The 17,803-nt window shown below is 49.3% G+C and overlaps 1 protein-coding gene across 3 annotated transcripts in view; it reads left to right on the forward strand.

Moving 5' to 3' along the window:
• The first annotated feature begins 12,299 nt into the window (after nucleotides 1-12,299).
• Nucleotides 12,300-17,803, forward strand: part of LOC121854669 (glutamate receptor ionotropic, kainate 2-like) — a 68,855-nt gene continuing 63,351 nt past the window's right edge. For all 3 annotated transcript variants that reach the window (XM_042349361.1, XM_042349362.1, XM_042349363.1), the window contains exon 1: nucleotides 12,300-12,432. The gene's annotated coding sequence lies outside the window, so the exon portion shown is untranslated. The remainder of the gene's footprint in view (nucleotides 12,433-17,803) is intronic.

The following is a 17,803-nucleotide window of genomic DNA, read 5'->3' on the forward strand; positions in this document are numbered from 1 at the left end:
ATACTGGGAGTCTTACCTGGGGCAGAGCAGGTTAATTAACAGCGTCCCAGGTTACCTACTGAAATACACTTCAAATACGCAATCAATACGAACAGGTAGGCACTAATTAAGTACTAAAATAACACTAATACAAATATGCACTATACAAATATGCACTAATACCCAATATATGCACATACAAATATCACTAAAATATCAATACGCTTAATATAAACGAAGCACGCACTGAATACGCCTCGATAGACAGACAGACAGATAGACAGACAGACAGACCGACAGACAGTAGCGTGTGGTGGTCCCTGGTCCTCAACACCGCCTTAACTAACAGCCAGGAGGTAATTACTTGGCCCAGTAATCTGTGTTTCTCTACATTATTGCACTTTAATTACACTTTCACGATTATTATAATTACCGCGGCCTGGAAGTGGGTCCTTGTTATTATATATTTATACGTGTGTGTGTGTGTGTGTGTGTGTGTGTGTGTGTGTGTGTGTGTGTGTGTGTGTGTGTTTAATTAGTGACACAGAAAAACGTTTGTAAATATAAGGGACACGTTTGTAATCACCGAGAAACGTTTGTAAACATGACTGAGTTTTAGTCCAGTTATAGGTGAGTGTGTGGGTACGTGTGATAGCTGTAACCCCTTCATTTATGGGTGATAAAACTGAGAATGGGGACTTGTGGCCAGCTGGGGGAATGGGGGAATGGAATTGAAGAGAATGTGAGGGAGGGTTGATGGGGAGTTGAATGGGTGGAGGAGATGTGTGGGGATGGGGGTAGATAATGGGTGGGGAGGATGGAAGGGTTTGTCAATGAGTCAGGGTACATGGGGAGGGTATGACGGATGGGAGATAGATGAGGATTCAGTTGAGATTATGGAATGGGTAAGAAGAAGAAAGAAGATACCACCACACCACCACACCACACCACACACACACTACCACACCACACTACCACCACCACTACCACACTACCACCCTCATACATAAACATCATTGCCATCAGGTGTTTAGGACAAGCAAGGATACGCACCGTCACACCACAAACACCGTGACAACAAGTTAGCCTGAGTCAAGACCATTCACCCTTGTGTCTCCTCCGTCTCTGTGTTGGCTTCTAATGTTTACTGAATTGTTATCACTGTTAAGACGATCTGGAGGTGGTGGTGGTGGTGGTGGTGGTGGTGGTAGAGGTGGGATTGTGGGGGGTTGGTGGTGGTGGGATTGGGTGGTGGAGGTGGGGATTGGGTGGTGGAGGATGGGATTGGGGATGGTGGGGAGGATGGGATTGGGATGGTGGGGAGGGAATTGGGATTGGGGATGGTGGGGAAGGATGGGAATGGGATAGTGGTGGTGGAGGTGGGGATGTGGTGGAGGGGGGATTGGTGGTGGAGGATGGGATTGGTTTGGTGGTGGTGGAGGGTGGGATTGGGTGGTGGGTATTGGAGGTGGAGGTCTGTGGTGTAGAAACAACAGGGTGCCGCCACATATTTGGGTAACTGGAGGACTTGAGCATGAATTAGGCAATTCAGGGGCTGTTGGTGGTGGTGTTAGTGGTGGTGGATCTGTTGGGCCTCAAGTCAAGAAGAAAGAAGGAGAGAAGAAAGGAGGAAGAAGAAGAAGGAAGAAGGAGGAGGAGAAGAAAAGAAGTAGGAGAAGAAGAAGGGAGGAGGAAAGAAAGAAGGAGGAGGAGAGAAAGAAGGAGGAGAAAGATGAAGAAGGAGGAAAAAAGAAGAAGGAGGAGAAGAAAGAAGAAGAAGAAGGAAAGAAAGAAGGAGAAAGGAAGAAGAAGAAAGAAGAATGGTTGTATGGACCCCCAGCCAAGCAGCTTTGCGTGTTAAATCGCCGCTACACAGAGACAAGTGTTACTGCTGAAGGAAAATGAGGGATATTGTGTTGTGTTGGAGGCCAGTTGTGTCTGTGTGTAGAGGTCAAGGGAGGGTGTAGAGGTCAAGGGAGGGGGTGTAGAGGTCAAGGGTGGGGTGTGAGGTAGGGAGGGGTTTAGAGGTCAAGGGGGGTGTAGAGGTCAAGGAGGGGGGGTGTAGAGAGGCCAGGAAGTGTGTAGAAGTCGCTCACGCGCGCGTGTGTGTCTGTGTAGAGGAAGGAGGATGTAGAGGCACTGCACTGAGACCCACACACACATTCCCTCACCCTCATCTGAACCTGAAGGCACCTTCCCCCAAAGTGCCCTCCTGACCCACCTGTGTTCTAGGGGTGATGAATGATCTCAATAGCTCGACCTAAAACTTGAAATAGAAGATTGATGACCAGTAGCCTCTTGAGGAAATGGAACGGGGTGGAGTGAGGGGTGTGGGGGAGTGAGGGGTGTGGGGGAGGTGAGGGGGGAGTGAAGGTGTCTGTACCTTTCTCTGTATCATTATTTTTCAATCATTCTCTCTTTCTCTTTGTCTCTTATTCATGCCTCTCTCTCTCTCTGACCACTTACCATTTTTCCTCTTCTCGTTTCCTTTAAAGCTTATTTGCTTAAGTTCGTCTTTCTTGATTTTTGTTTTATTAGTAAAATAATATGTTAACCTAACCTACCTCAACCTAACCTAACCCTAACCTAAAATAACAACACGTATGGGCGTGGATGGGTGAGCTATACAGGCGGATGGGCGTGAGCGTGTGGGCGTGCAAGCAAGGTAAAGGCGCCACTCTTCCTAGATTGTTATCACATATTGGCTAAAACTCGGTCCTTCACAGCTCTCTCATCTCCTCCTCCTCCTCCTCCTCCTCCTCTCCTTCCTCCTCCCTCTCCTCCTCCTTTTCCTCCTATTCCTTCTTTCTTTTCCCCCTCCTCTTCTCCTTCTCCCACCTATTCCCGTTTACCTCCTCCTCCTCTTCTTCCTCATCCTCCTCTACCTGCCCCCTCCTCTCCTCTCTCCCTCTTCTTCCTCATTCCTCCTCTACCTCTTGCCCTCTCCTCCTCCTCCTCTTCTTCCTCATTCCTCCTCTACCTCTTGTCTTCTCCTCCTCCTCTTCTCGCCTCCTCTTTCCTCTCTTTCCTTAAGAATTGTCGTCATCTTTACCTCCCTCTTTATCTGTTACCTTCCTCCCTTTTGTTTGTGTGTTGTGTGTGTCGCTCTCTCTCTCTCTCTCGTCTGTCTGTCTGTCTGTCTGTCTGTCTGTCTGTACGTTTCTTTCTATCCGTCTGTCTGTCTGTCTCTCTGTCTGTCTGTCTGTCTGTCTGTCTGTCTAGGTGAGGGATGGGTCTTTGATGTTCCTGAGCAGAGAGAGCAATAAAGAAAATACCCAGACCTTAGGAGCCAACATGGGCCATTCCTCTTTAATGGGAAACGACGTAATGAAAATGAGTAATGAGGTAGATGGTTCGTTTATGCTCTATAATGCTCTATGATGCTCAGGGTATAATGCTCTATAATGGTCAGGGTATAATGCTCTATAATGGTCAGGGTCTTATTCTATAATGGTCAGGGTCTTACTGCTCTATAATGGTCAGGTGTTACTGCTCTATAATGGTCAGGGTGTAATGCTCTATAATGGTCAGGGTCTTAATGCTCTATGATGCTCAGGGTATAATGCTCTATAATGGTCAGGGTCTTACTGCTCTATAATGGTCAGGGTGTAATGCTCTCTATAATGGTCAGGGTCTTACTCTATAATGGTCAGGGTGTAATGCTCTATAATGGTCAGGGTGTAATGCTCTATAATGGTCAGCGTCTTACTGCTCTATAATGGTCAGGGTGTAATGCTCTATAATGGTCAGGGTCTTAATGCTCTATGATGCTCAGGTATAATACTCTATAATGGTCAGGTCTTATTGCTCTATAATGGTCAGGGTGTAATGCTTATAATGGTCAGGTATAATACTCTATAATGACAGAGTTTACCTCTATAATGGTCAAGAGTCTAATTGCTCTATAATGGTCAGGGTGTACGCTCTATAATGGATCAGGACTTAATGCTCTATAATGGTCAGGTGTAATGCTCTATAATGGTCAGGATATAATACTCTATAATGGTCAGGTGTAATGTCTCTATAATGGTCAGGGTATAATACTCTATAATGGTCAGGTCTTGCATTACTCATAATGGTCAGGGTGTAATGCTCATAATGGTCAGGTATAATGCTCTCTATAATGGTCAGGTGTAATGCTCTCAATGGTCAGGTATAATGCTCTATAATGGTCAGGGTGTAATGCTCTATAATGGTCAGGTATAATACTCTTATAATGGTCAGGCTTAATGCTCTATAATGGTCAGGTTTAATGCTCTATACTGTCAGGTGTAATGACTCTACAATGGTCAGGGTTTATTGCTCTATAATGGTCAGGGTGTAATGCTCTATAATGGTCAGGATATAATACTCATAATGGTCAGGTGTAATACCTATAATGGTCAGGGTCTTATTGCTCTCATAATGGTCAGGTGTAATGCTCTATAATGGTCAGGTCTTATTGCTCTATAATGGTCAGTAATGCCTACAATGGTCAGGATATAATACTTATAATGGTGAGGATATAATACTTATAATGGTCAGGATATAATACTTATAATGGTCAGGGCTTACTGCTCTATAATGCCTCTACAATGCTTAGGATATAATGCTCTATAATGCTGTATAATGGTCAGGGTTTACTGCTCTATAATGCTCTACAATGCTTTGATATAATGCTCTATAATGGTGAGGATATAATACTCTATAATGGTCAGGGTTTACAGCTCTATAATGCTCTACAATGCTTAGGATATAATGCTCTATAATGCTGTATAATGGTCAGGGTTTACTGCTCTCATAATGCTCTATAATGGTCAGGATATAAACATCTACCCATGCGTGGTTTTATGGTATTACTGTTGTGTGTGTGTGTGTGTGTGTGTGTGTGTGTGTGTGTGTGTGATGGATTACAGTTGTTGTCGTTATTATGAATTAGATGAACATAATAGGAGGAGGGGGAGAGGAGGGGGGGCGGGCATACACAAGAGAGCATTGTATGTAGCCCACCAACCCACTGCCAACAAAGCCACCACCCCATTACACCACTACATCACTGCCCACCACCAACCCACCAACCCACCACCCTAGCCCACCAACCCCACTACCCCAGCCCACCAACCCACACCCTAGCCACCAACCCACCACCCACCTAGCCCACCAACCCACCACCCTAGCCCACCAACCCCACTACCCAGCCCACCAACCCCACACCTAGCCACCAACCCACCACCTTCACCTCCAAATTATTTCCATGAAGGTGTTTTCTCTTCCAATTGGGGCTTTCAGTACAGCCTTCTCTCCTCTCTCTCCTCCCATAATGCTTCACGGGAGAGAGAGAGAAAAAAAAAAAAAAAAAAAAAAAAACAATGATAGAAAATGGAGAGAGAGAGTATGAAAAGAAGAGAACAGGAGAGAGGAAGAGGAAAAGAGAGGGAAGAAAAGAGGGAGAGAGGGAAGAAAAAGGGAATAAAAGGTAATTGAATTTCTATTAAAATCTAAATCATTTACAAAATTTACCCCATATATTAAAAAAAACTTATGTAATTTATTAACCTTTAGGGATGAAAAAGATGAAGAAAAATTATTACTAAAATCAATGAAATATATCAACTGCAAAACTAAGAAATTATGTCTACTTTGAAAATCCATAATTATATATATATTTTTTAAGAGTGGTTGCTGGTGATGCCGGGATGAGGGGGAGGGGGGGAGGGGAGGGGAGAGGAGGGGGGAGGAGTCTCTCAGTAAGGCTCTCTCTCAGTCTCTCAGTTGTGACAAGACCATTACGGCTCAGGACATAACTCTAAGTAACACACACACACACACACACACACACACACACACACACACACACACACACACACACACACACACACACACACACCTGTTTCTAATTAGTAAAATAATGACCCATATTTCCCTTGTAATGAAAGACACGAGGTTGCCAACTACTACTACACACACATACTACTACTACTACTACTACTACTACTACTACTACTACTACTACTACTTATCAGTGACTAAGGAACTGGCGAGGGGGTGAGAGAGATGGGGGGAGAGGGATGGAGATGGCAAGAGGACGAAGGAGAAGAGATGGGAGGTTAGGAGTGAAGGAAGGAGGGAGAGAGGGAGAGAATCAAATAGGGAGGAAAGGATGATGGGGGGGGAAGAGAGAGGGAGGAACAATGGGGAGAATAGGCGAGAGAGGAGGGAGGGGAGATAGGGAGGGGAGAAATAGGGAGGGGGAGGGGAGGGAGGAGGGGTGGACGGAGAGAGAGGGAGGAGGGGTGGACGGAGAGAGGGAGGGAGGGGGTGGACGGAGGAGGGAGGAGGGTGGACGGAGAGAGAGAGGAGGGGTGGACGGAGTGAGGGAGTGAGGCATTATATTCTTAGACAGGTAGAGAAAAGGCAGAGAAACAGACAGACAGACAGACAGACAGACAGACAGACAGACAGACAGACAGACAAAGATTTAGGTGGCGGTAATGGGTGGCGACGGGTGGCATTGAATGGGGTGGTGGGTGGCAGAGTGGCACTAGATGGCGTAGGTGATACTGGCTAGCTGGGAGTGGCACTGGATGGCATTGATGGCACTGGGGGTCGGGGTCGGGTCTCTCCTCCATTATACCCATGATATAATGCACTCTGTGTATCTGTAATTATAGCATGTAAATGACTGGTCCCACATTATCCCTTCATAGTGTTGGGAGGGAGAGGCCAGTGGGGGAGAGTGAGAGGCCACGGGAGTGAGCAGAGGCCAAAGAGGCGAGAGAGAGGAGAGGCTGCGGGGAGGAGTCAGAGGCCGTGGGGAGAGAGTGAGAGGCTGCGGGGAGAGAGTGAGAGGCCGCGGGGGAGAGAGTGAGGCCACGGGGTGAGAGTGAGAGGCCGCGGGAGAGAGTGAGAGGCCACGGGAGGCCGTGGGAGAGAGTCAGAGGCCGCGAGAGAGAGTGAGAGGCCATGGGAGAGAGGAGAGGCGCGGGGGGAGAGAGGAGAGACTGGGAGAGAGTGAGAGCACGGGAGAGTAGGAGGCCCGGGGAGAGGAGAGGCCGTGGGAGAGAGTAAGAAGCTGCGGGAGAGAGTGAGAGGCCACGAGGAGTCAGAGGCCGCGGGAGAGGAGAGGCCACGGGGAGTGAGTCAGGAGGCCGCGGGGAGAGAAAGGTTGGGGGAGAGAGGAGAGGTCGAGGGGGAGAGTGAGAGGCCACGGGAGAGAGGAGAGGCTGGGGAAAGTGAAAGGCCAGGAGAGTGAGAGGCCGGGGGAGAGGAGGGCCGCGGGGAGAGAGAGAGGCCGCGGGGAGAGAGTGAGAGGCCACGGGGGAGAGAATGAAAGGCAGGGGGAGAGAGAAGGAGGCCCGGGGAGTGATCAGAGGCCGGAAAGTAGAGGGGAGAGGCTGGGAGAGAGTGAGAGGCCTGGGGAGAGAGTGAGAGGCCTTGGGGAGAGAGGAGGAGAGGCCTTGGGAGAGAGGAGAGGTCGAGGGAGAAAGGGGGAGCGAGGGGAGAGAGAGAGCCGAGAGGAGAGAGTGAGAGGCCGAGGAGAGAGAGAGGCGGGAGAGAGGAGAGGCCTGAAAGAGGAGGCTGTGGGAGAGGAGAGGCCGCGGGGAGATAGTGAGAGGTCGCAGGGAGAGAGTGAGAGGCGACGGGAGAGAGCGAGAGGCCCGGGGAGAGAGGAGAGGTCGAGGGGAGTGAGTGTGAGGCCGAGAAGGTCGGGAGAGAGGGGAGGCCTGGGTAAGAGGAGGAGGCCGGGGAGAGAGTGGAGAGGTCATGGGAGAGAGTGAGAGGTCGCAGGGAGAGAGGAGAGGCGACGGGGGAGAGCGAGAGGCCGGGAGAGAGAGATGAGAGGCTGCGGGGAGAGAGAGAGGCCGCGGGAGAGAGAGGGAGGCCAGGGGAGACGAGAGGCGGAGGGGAGAGTGAGGCTGGGGATAGAGAGAGGCCGTGGGAGAAAAGGCCACGGGGAGAGCGAGAGGCCGCGGGGAGAGAGTGAGGCTGGGCGGGGAGAGAGAGAGGAGAGAAACGGAGAGGGGGGGTACAGAGGGAGAGAGGAAAGAGGTTGAGAGGGAGAGGGAAAGAGGAGGAAGGGTGCAAGAGAGAGGGAGAGAGAGAGAGAGAGAGAGAGCTACACTATCAGAGGGTCCACATATTAAGTAGATTAAGTAATATCACTCGTGTTGCCTAATGTGGTCACTAACTACACTACACGCATGTAAACTACCGCGGCGTCCCAGCACTGGTCTACCTCAACCCTTAAGAGTTCGTAAGGTCAATTTTCTTATATCTCAAGTGACCTCGTCTGTCTCACTCAAGTTACGCTACAAAGATCAGTTTATTTTAAGTTACGTGAAAGATAGATTCTCAAAGCTCTACCTCAACCTCAACTCTTCTCCCCCACCCTCTCCCCACCCTCCCCACCCCCCCCCCCACCCTCTCCCCCCCCACCCCCTCTCCCCACCTCTCCCCCACCCTCTCTCCCCAATCCTCTCCCCCACCCTCTCCCACCCACCGTAATTGAGATTGAGAAGGCATTTTTACTTGCTGACTTAGACCACCACGTCGCAATAATGTCCCTTGGCATAAAGGCGATGCTGAGACTTGTACCTTAAGCGGAGGGAGAGGAGCGAATACTGATGCCCCCTAATTTTTGAGACTGTGAACCGAGGCTGACACACACACACACACACACACACACACACACACACACACACACACACACACACACAGAGGTTGTTGAGGGCTAATGTTCTGCCCTCGTGTGATTACTGGTGCAGGAGAGGGAGAGGAGGAGGAAGTGAGAGGAGGTGGAAGGGGACTGAGAGGAGGAGAGGAGGAAGAGAGAGGTGAAGTGAGAGACACGAGTGAAAGAGGGAGGGTGAGAGAATGGGGACGTTAGAGGTAGGACGGAGAGGGAGGAGGGAGGAGTGGGGGTGAGAGAGGAGAAGGGAGAGAACAGAGGGAAGAGGACGGATGAGAGGGGCAGAGAGGAGTGAAAGATTGGAGAAAGTGAAAAGGGAGGTGGGAGAGAGAGGGAGGGAAGAATGAGAGGAGGGAGAGAAAGGGGATTGGAAGAACGGGGAAATGGGAAAAGGAGGAAGTAAGAATGAGATGGGGTGTGGAGAGAGAGAGAGAGAGAGAGAGAGAGAGAGAGAGAGAGAGAGAGAGAGACCATCACTACCAGGCACTCCGAGATAAAAACTCGCCCAGCCAATCGCCAAGCTCCCTGCCCCGTACACACCAACTAGCTCTTGTTTCCTTAACCCGTTTATCCGCCTCTTATATCCACCTCACGAAGTTCAACGTGTGTGGCATTAAAACCCTCTCCATACATACATACACACATACATACATACAGTACATACATACATACACAGAATCACATCATTGCAGAGGTCGTCAAGCGGCTCGGGAGTTCTGGCAACACTCTCTCTCTCTCTCACGGTCTTTTAATTTGTTCTGTTGTCGAGGCTCATTTGTTGTTTGTTTACATTTGTGCCGCTACGTGAAATTTCCCGCCAAATTTTATTCCCGTCGTTGTTGATTGTTTACCTTCGTACTGCCCTCCTCCGCCTCCCTCCCCACGTGATATTAAATGCTAAATATCGTTCACGTCATTAATGCTTGTTTATTTTGCTTTCTACCACGTTATATTTCCCCGCCATTTTTTCTTCTCGTTGTTGTTGTTTGTTTATCCTGCTATTAATATTTGTTTATCCAGGTCGTATTGTTTGTTTACCTTTGTACTGACACACGTGATATTTTCCCGCCAAATTTGTAAACATCTGGCTCAGTTATTATTATTTTGGGGAACATCAAACGCTTCGTGGCACTGATGTTGAAACGAATTCTCAGATAAAATATTTGAGTTGGTCGGAGAATGGAAACAGGCATTTGTGATAGGATGAAGGGTGAAGGAGGTGCTGTGAGGGTAGGAGTGTGTGAGGGGCTAGAATGAGAGATGCCAGTACTCTCTATTTACGATACAACACTGAACTGGCAGCTGTCACGTGGTACTTACTCCTCTCACTGTTATGGAGAACATTTTACATAACAATAGAACCTTCCTCCTATAACATTTGTGTCATTGTGCCTTCATGAGGGATTTTGTTGTTCTTTTGTTTTTTACTCTTCTGCTATTGTTAACTTGGATGAGGGAAGAGGAACACACACACACACACACACACACACACACACACACACACGAGGTCTTACAGATACAAAGTGACATGGTTGTTACTGTTGTTCTATTTGGAAAGAGAAGAGAAGAGAAGAGAAGAGGGAGTTGTCTAGTCTGTTTTGTCCTGCATATAAAGAATAGGTTTTGCTTTACATGAGACACAAATAGACAGACAGACAGACAGATAGACAGACAGACAGACAGACAAACTAGCAGGGAGTAGCAACAATAGTCGAAGAAAAGAACCAGGTAACACAAGAATTGAAAAGGAAGAAGAAAATAATGTTGGCTGTCACACTGAAGACAAACAGACAGACAGACAGACAGACAGACAGACAGACAAGCAGACAGACAGACAGACAGACAGACAGACAAAGGAATAGAGAGTAGATCGTACAGTATGGTCTTGAATGGTTGGTTTGAAGACGGGATACATTTCTTCTAACATCAACTATGAAAGGAAGAGAGAAGGAAGGAAGGAAGAAGGAAGGAGGGAAGGAAGGAAGAGAAAAGAGAAATATAGTGAGGGAAGGAAGAGAAGAAAAGAAAGAAAAGATGTAGGAAATGCAGTAAGGAAGGATGAAGAAAGGAAGGATGAAAGGAAGGAAGGAAGAAGGAGAGGAAAAAGAAGGAGGAGAAATATAGTGAGGGAAGGAAGAGGAAGAAGGAAGAAAGAAAGATGTAGAGAAATGCTGTAAGGAAGGGGAAGGAGGAGGACGAAGGAAACGAGAAGGAAGAAGAAGAAGAGGAGGAGAGGGAAGGGAAGATATAAAGAGAGGAAGGAGGAGAGGAGGAAAAGATACAGTGAAAGTGACAGAGGAGGAGAAACTGGAGGAGGGAGGAAGATAGTGAGAGGAAGGAAGGAGGAGGAGGAGGAGGAGGAGGAGGAGGAGGAGGAAGGAAGTTAGAGGAGGAAGGATCATTGGTGAGAATTTTTCATGAGATGGTATTTTGTGAGGAAGCGTTAAAAGAGAGAGAAAGAGAGAGAGAGAGAGAGAAAGAGAGAGAGAGAGAGAGAGAGAGAGAGAGAGAGAGAGAGAGAGAGAGAGAGAGAGAGAGAGAGAGGACCAATAAAACAGTAAAGACAATGGACTTCCCAAACTGATCCTCAATCCTGTACTAAACACGAACCAACCCAACCCAACCCAACCCAACCTTACCCCGAGCACACCACAACACACGCACCCAACACCATCATGAGCTGACCACCATCAGAATGTTAACCCCATCAGAGGGAGATCAGACTTGTATTCTTGGAGCCATTTTAACCTGAGTGTCTTCATCTCGCCCATCAGCCTTGAGATAGCCGTCCACCTGGTTGGTCCCTCAATGACCCAAGGAGATGAGAATCGCTGAGAGAGACAGAGAGAGAGAGAGAGAGAGAGGTTAAGGTTAGGTTAGTGTGAGGTTATGTTAGATTAGGTTTAGATTAAGTAATTAAATATTGCTAATGACCTTTGAAATTAATTGTATCCCTAACTTAATGATAATTATTAATTAAACGACCTAATTATCCGAACTGTATAATATTTAACTAATTATTTATAATCATTACTGAAAGGTCATTAATGAGTCTAATTAACCGAATTTTTGGTTGTTTAAGGCCAGGTGTGTAATTAGTGACGATTATTGTTATTATGTATTTATCTTGACCCCATAACAGCCCCATAATTACCCCCTTGCATAACTTGTCTTCCCCATATATGAGTCATAATAACCCCATTACTCACCCCCATTATCTCTCCTTACCTCATTGTTAACTACATTATCTCTTCTCTCTTTATCTCCCATTACTTACCCTATTATCTCATTCCGCATCATATCTCACCCCATTATCTCTCTCCTGACCTCTATTATTAACCCCCATTATCTCTCTAACCCTATTATTACCCCCCAGTATCTCTCCTCACCCCATCATTATCTCTCCCTCCACCCTATTATTAACCTCCCCATTATATCTCCTCAACCCATTATTAACTCCCCATTTATCTCTCCCTCCACCCTATTATTAACCTCCCCATTATATCTCTCCTCACCCCATTATTAACTCCCATTATATCTTCAACCCCATTAACTCCCCATTATATCTCTCCTCACCCCATTATTAACTCCCCATTTATCTCTCCCTCCACCCCCCCCTACAGGAGCGATCTTGACTGAGGACCAAAGAGAATCGGCGACAGAGTTATCCTTCAAGTACGCCGTATACAGAATCAACACAGACAAGATCATCTTACCTAATACTACACTAGTGTTTGACATCCAGTACGTGCCCTGGGATGACCTCTTCCACACCGCCAAGAAGGGTGAGTCCCACCTTGTGAGTCCTACCTTGTGAGTCCTACCTTGTGAGTCCTACCTGTGAGTCCCACTTGTGAGTCGTACCTTGTGAGTCGTACCTGTGAGTTCTACCTTGTGAGTCGTACCTGTGAGTCCTACTGTGAGTTTGTGAGTCGATATATATTAATATATAAACTCTACGGTTATTGCTACCCATGTTTCACTTACTCATGCTATACAATATAAAGACACACACACACACACACACACACACACACACACACACACACACACGCACACTAATTGATATACCCGTGTGTAGAAACAGTTAACATGTACGTATAAAGAATTGACATGACTTTGCATATATGTGAGGTGACGCATCTTAGAATTAACATGGCGTGACCTTATTGACTATGTTATGGGTGAGGGTAATGAGTGATTTAATGAGGCAGCTAGAGAAAGGAAAAGAAGGAGACAGTAATTAAAGTGATAATTTGAATGATTTAATGAGGTAATTAGAGAGAGAGAGAGAGAGAGAGAAAGGAAGAAAGGACTGAGAATGTGAAGAAGGAAGAGATATGGTAATAAACTCTACGGTCTCTGCTACCCACAGTTCACTCTACTCGTGTGTTTAGTTATATACAGTATACACACACACACACACACACACACACACACACACACACACACACACACACACTCTCTCTCTCTCTCTCTCTCTCTCTCTAAGGAAGGGATACCATTGTCAGGCGATAATGACCCAACTGCCACCTATAGATAAGGCTCATCCTTCCTTAATATTACTAATAATCATAAAAACGTAGTATATTCAACTAACTCATAACTGACTGTGATTAGCAGAATGATTGGGGGGGTGATTGGGAGGTGATTAGGAGGGGAAAGGTGTGAGGAGGAGGTGGAGGAAGGGTAGGAGGATTGGGGTGGAAGAAAGAGGTGGGGAGGGGAGAGAATGGGAGGTGTGGGGAGGGAGGGTGAGGGTCTATAGGAGGGAAGGAGGTGTGATTGGGGGAAGAAAGGTGGGAGGGATGGCAGGAATTAAGAAGGGAGTGAAAGGATGGAAGGAAAACATTTACAACAACAACTACAACAACAACAACAACAATCACGATCTAAACAACAAAAACAAGAAGAAGAACAACAATCTAATCAACCATAAACAACAACAACACAGTAAAGGAAATATAAACAACGAGATAACAGAAGGTCATTAGTCCTGGTTATTAGCACGTGACATACATCATTAAGGTGTATGGTCCCGGCCAGGTAGGTAGTTAGGATAGACACACACTATTAAACCTTACTAGACAATAATTAAAACAACTAAAACACAAAAACAAATATAGTAAAACATGGGACAAAAATATACAAACAAACACGTGAATCACAACAAAAACACAATTAGAATACGATTTAAAAACAACTAAAGAAATATTAAAACAAAGATAAAACAAGAAAACAGCAAAACATAATTTAAACACCATAAAATAACGGTGACTTTAAAGGGTGACTTCAAGGGTGATTTCAAGGGTGACTTCAAGGGTAATTTCAAGGGTGACTTCAGGTGTCTCAAGAGGTAGTTTCTAAGCTGCAGATTCCCTTCAAGAGGTGTAAATTTAGGTACCCATTCACAGCTGGGTGGACTGAGAGGGGTGGGGCTCGAACCAGCGAACGTTAGGAAGGGAGGGGAGCATGCACCCGACCACCGCACCCCGTGACCTCTTAAAAGTTCACAACCAACACTACTGAGTCGGGGATTTGACCTCACCCCTGTACACACATACACACACACACACACACACACACACACACACACACACACACACACACACACATACCCTGCAACACTCTGAATAAAAAAAAACATGCTTGAAAAATACACAGTCCCTTTAAAAGACAAACTTACCACATCAACCAAATCTCAACCAAACCTGAACCAAATTAACTCAACACCTTGATCTATTCACCTTAAATCACAAGTCCTTCAATATTGACAAAACTCTTGCAGGAGATTATTTCGCTGTGTGTGTGTGTATGTGTGTGTGCATGTGTGTGTGTGAGCGTGTTTTGTGTGTGTGTGTGTGTGTAGTGACCCAGGCAGCCTCAATCTTACCATAAAGCCTTCTCATTCATCACCATCTTGCAGTTGAAGTTTCTTAGCACCACCGTCCATCTATCACACACTTGCTCTCATTATCATCTATTTACCTATTTATCTTACTTTATCTTCTTATTCTTCTCTTTGTTCTTCTTTTTCTTGCTCTTATTATTCTAGTTTTTCTTCTTTGTTATACTGCTCCTCCTTATCCCCCTCCTCCTCCTCCTCTTTCCTTTTCCTATTCATCCCAACCTCTTCCTTCCCTTCCTCTCCCCCACCAAACCCTCCTCCTCCTTCTTTCTTTCCTCCTCCTCCTCCCTCCCTCCTCCTCCTCCTCCCTCCTCCTCCCTCCTCCTCCTCCTCCCTCCCTCCTCCTCCTCTCTTCTCCTCCTCCTCCTCCTCCTCCTCCCTCCTCCTCCTCCTCCCTCCTCCTCCTCCTCCTCCTCCTCCTCCTCCTCTTCCTCCTCCCTCTCTTTCCTCCTCCTCCTCTTTCCTCCTCCTCCTCTTCCTCCCTCATCCTCCCTCCTCCTCCTCCTCCCTCCTCCTCCTCCCTCCTCCTCCTCCTCCCTCCCTCCTCCCTCCTCCTCCTCTCTCTTCATCTCCCACCCATCCCTCCCTCCTCCTCCTCTCTTCCTCCTCCTCCTCCTCCTCTCCTCCCCCTCCTCCTCTCTTTCATCTCCCACCCATCCCTCCTCCTCCCTCCCTCCTCCTCCTCCCTCCTCCTCCTCCTCCTCCTCCCTCCTCCTCCTCCTCCTCCTCCTCCTCCTCCCTCTCCCTCCCCTCCTCCCTCCTCTCTTCATCTCCCACCCATCCCTCCTCCTCTTCCTTCCTCTTCTCCTCCTCCTCCTCCTCCTCCTCCTCCTCCTCCTCCTCTTCCTTCCTCCTCCTCCTCTTCCCTCCTCCTCCTCTTCCTCTCCTCCTCCTCTTCCTCCTCCTCCTCCCTCCTCCCTCCTCCCTCCTCCCTCCTCCTCCTCCTCCTCCTCCTCTCTCCCTCCCCCTCCTCCCTCCCTCTCTTCATCTCCCACCCATCCTCCTCCTCCTCCTCCTCCTCCTCCTCCTCCTCTCCTCCTCCTCCCTCCCTCCCCTCCTCCTCCCTCTTCATCTCCCACCCATCCCTCCTCCTCCCTCCCTCCCTCCTCCTCCTCCCTCCTCCTCCCCCTCCTCCTCACCCTCCCTCCTCTCCTCCCCCTCCTCCTCTTTCATCTCCCACCCATCCCTCCTCCTCCTCCTCCTCCTCCTCCTCCTCCTCCTCCCCTCCCTCCCTCCTCCTCCTCTTCATCTCCCACCCATCCCTCCTCCTCCTCCTCCTCCTCCTCCTCCTCCTCCTCCTCCCCCCTCCTCACCCTCCCTCCTCCTCCTGCTTCTCTTCATCTCCCACCCATCCCTCCTCTTCCTCCCTCCTCCTCCTCCCTCCCTCCTCCCTCCTCTCCCTCCCCTCCTCCTCCTCCTTCTCTTCATCTCCCACCCATCCCTCTTCTTCCTCCCTCCTCCTCCCTCCTCCTCCTCCTCCTCTTCCTCCTCCTCCTGCTTCTCTTCATCTCCCACCCATCCTCTCCTCCTCCTCGCCGTAAGTCCCTTCCTCCTGCACCTATTTTTCACCCATTTTTTCTTCACCATTAATGGAGACAATCGCGACACTGTTGAGGGCCTTGGGTGGTGTGTGGTGACAGACAGTTCCTCAGAGGGCCTTGGGGTGGTGTGGTGCCAGACAGTTCCTCAGAGGGCCTTGGGTGGTGTGTGGTGCCAGACAGTTCCTCAGAGGGCCTTGGGGTGGTGTGTGGTGCCAGACAGTCTCAGAGGGCCTTGTGGTGTGTGTGGTGCCAGACAGTCTCAGAGGGCCTTGGGGTGGTGTGGTGCCAGACAGTCCTCAGAGGGCCTTTGGGGTGGTGTGGTGCCAGAGTTCCTCAGAGGGCCTTAGTGTGTGGTACAGATTCCTCAGAGCTTGGGGTGGTGTGTGGTGCCAGACAGTTCCCCAGAGGGCCTGGGGTGGTGCCAGACAGTTCTCAGAGGGCCTTTGGGTGGTGTGTGGTGCCAGACAGTTCCTCAGAGGGCCTTGGGGTGGTGTGTGGTGCAGACAGTTCCCCAGAGGGCCTTGGGGTGTGTGTTGCCAGACAGTTCTCAGAGGGCCTGGGGTGGTGTGTGGTGCCAGACAGTTCCTCAGAGGGCCTTTTTGGGTGTGGTGCCAGCAGTTCCTCAGGGGGCCTTGGGTGGTGTGTGAGGAAACAGACAGTTCCCAAGAGGGCCTTGGGGTGGTGTGTGTGGAACAGAGTTCCTCAGAGGGCCTTGGTGTGTGTGTGTGCAGACAGTTCCCACAGGGCCTGGGTGTGGTGCCAGACCAGTTCCCCAGGAGGGGCCTGGGGGGTAGGTGGGATGCCAGACAGTTCCTCAGAGGGCCTTTGGGGTGCAGGTGCCAGACAGTCTCAGAGGGCCTTGGGGTGTGTGTGGCCAGACAGTTCTAAGAGGCCCTGGGGTGGTGTGTGGTGCCAGACAGACCTCAGAGGGCCTTGGGGTGTGTGTGTGCTGCACAACCTCAGAGGGCCTGGGGGGTGTGTGTGCCAGACAGGTCTCAGAGGGCCTGGGGTGGTGTGTGTGTGCCAGACAGTTCCTCAGAGGGCCTTGGGGTGGTGTCAGACAGTTCCTCAGAGGGCCTTGGGTGGTGGTGCCAGACAGTTCTCAGAGGGCCTTTGGGTAGCCAGACAGTCTCAGAGGCCTTGGGGGTATGTCCCTCAGAGGGCCTTGGTGCCAGACAGTCTCAGAGGGCCTGGGGTGGTGTGCCAGACAGTTCCTCAGAGGGCCTTGGGGCAGGTGTGTGGTGCAGCACAGTCCTCAGAGGGCCTTGGGGTGGTGTGAAGCCAGACACCTCAGGAGGGCCTGGGGGTGTGTGGTGCCAGACAGTCCCCAGAGGGCCTGTGCCAGATACCCTCAGAGGCCCGGTGGTGCCAAGACAGTCTCAGAGGGCCTGGGTGGTGGTGCCAACAGTCTCAGAGGGCCTTGGGCAGTGTGTAGCCAGACAGTCCCCAGAGGGCCCTGGGGCAGGTTGCCAGACAGTCTCAGAGGCCTGGGGTGGTGCTGGACAGTCTCAGAGGGCCCAGGTGTGTGGTGCCAGACAGTTCCTCAGAGGGCCTTGGGTGGTGTGTGGTGCCAGACAGTTCCTCAGAGGGCCTGGGGTGGTGTGTGGTGTCAGACAGTCTCAGAGGGCCCAGGGTGTGTACAGACAGTCCCGGAGGCCTTCTAAGTGTGTGTTCAGACAGTCTCAGAGGGTCTTTGGGGTGTTGCGA

Source organism: Homarus americanus, unplaced genomic scaffold, assembly GCF_018991925.1.
Source record: "Homarus americanus isolate GMGI-L3 unplaced genomic scaffold, GMGI_Hamer_2.0 scaffold8280, whole genome shotgun sequence".
Lineage (NCBI taxonomy): Eukaryota > Metazoa > Arthropoda > Malacostraca > Decapoda > Nephropidae > Homarus > Homarus americanus.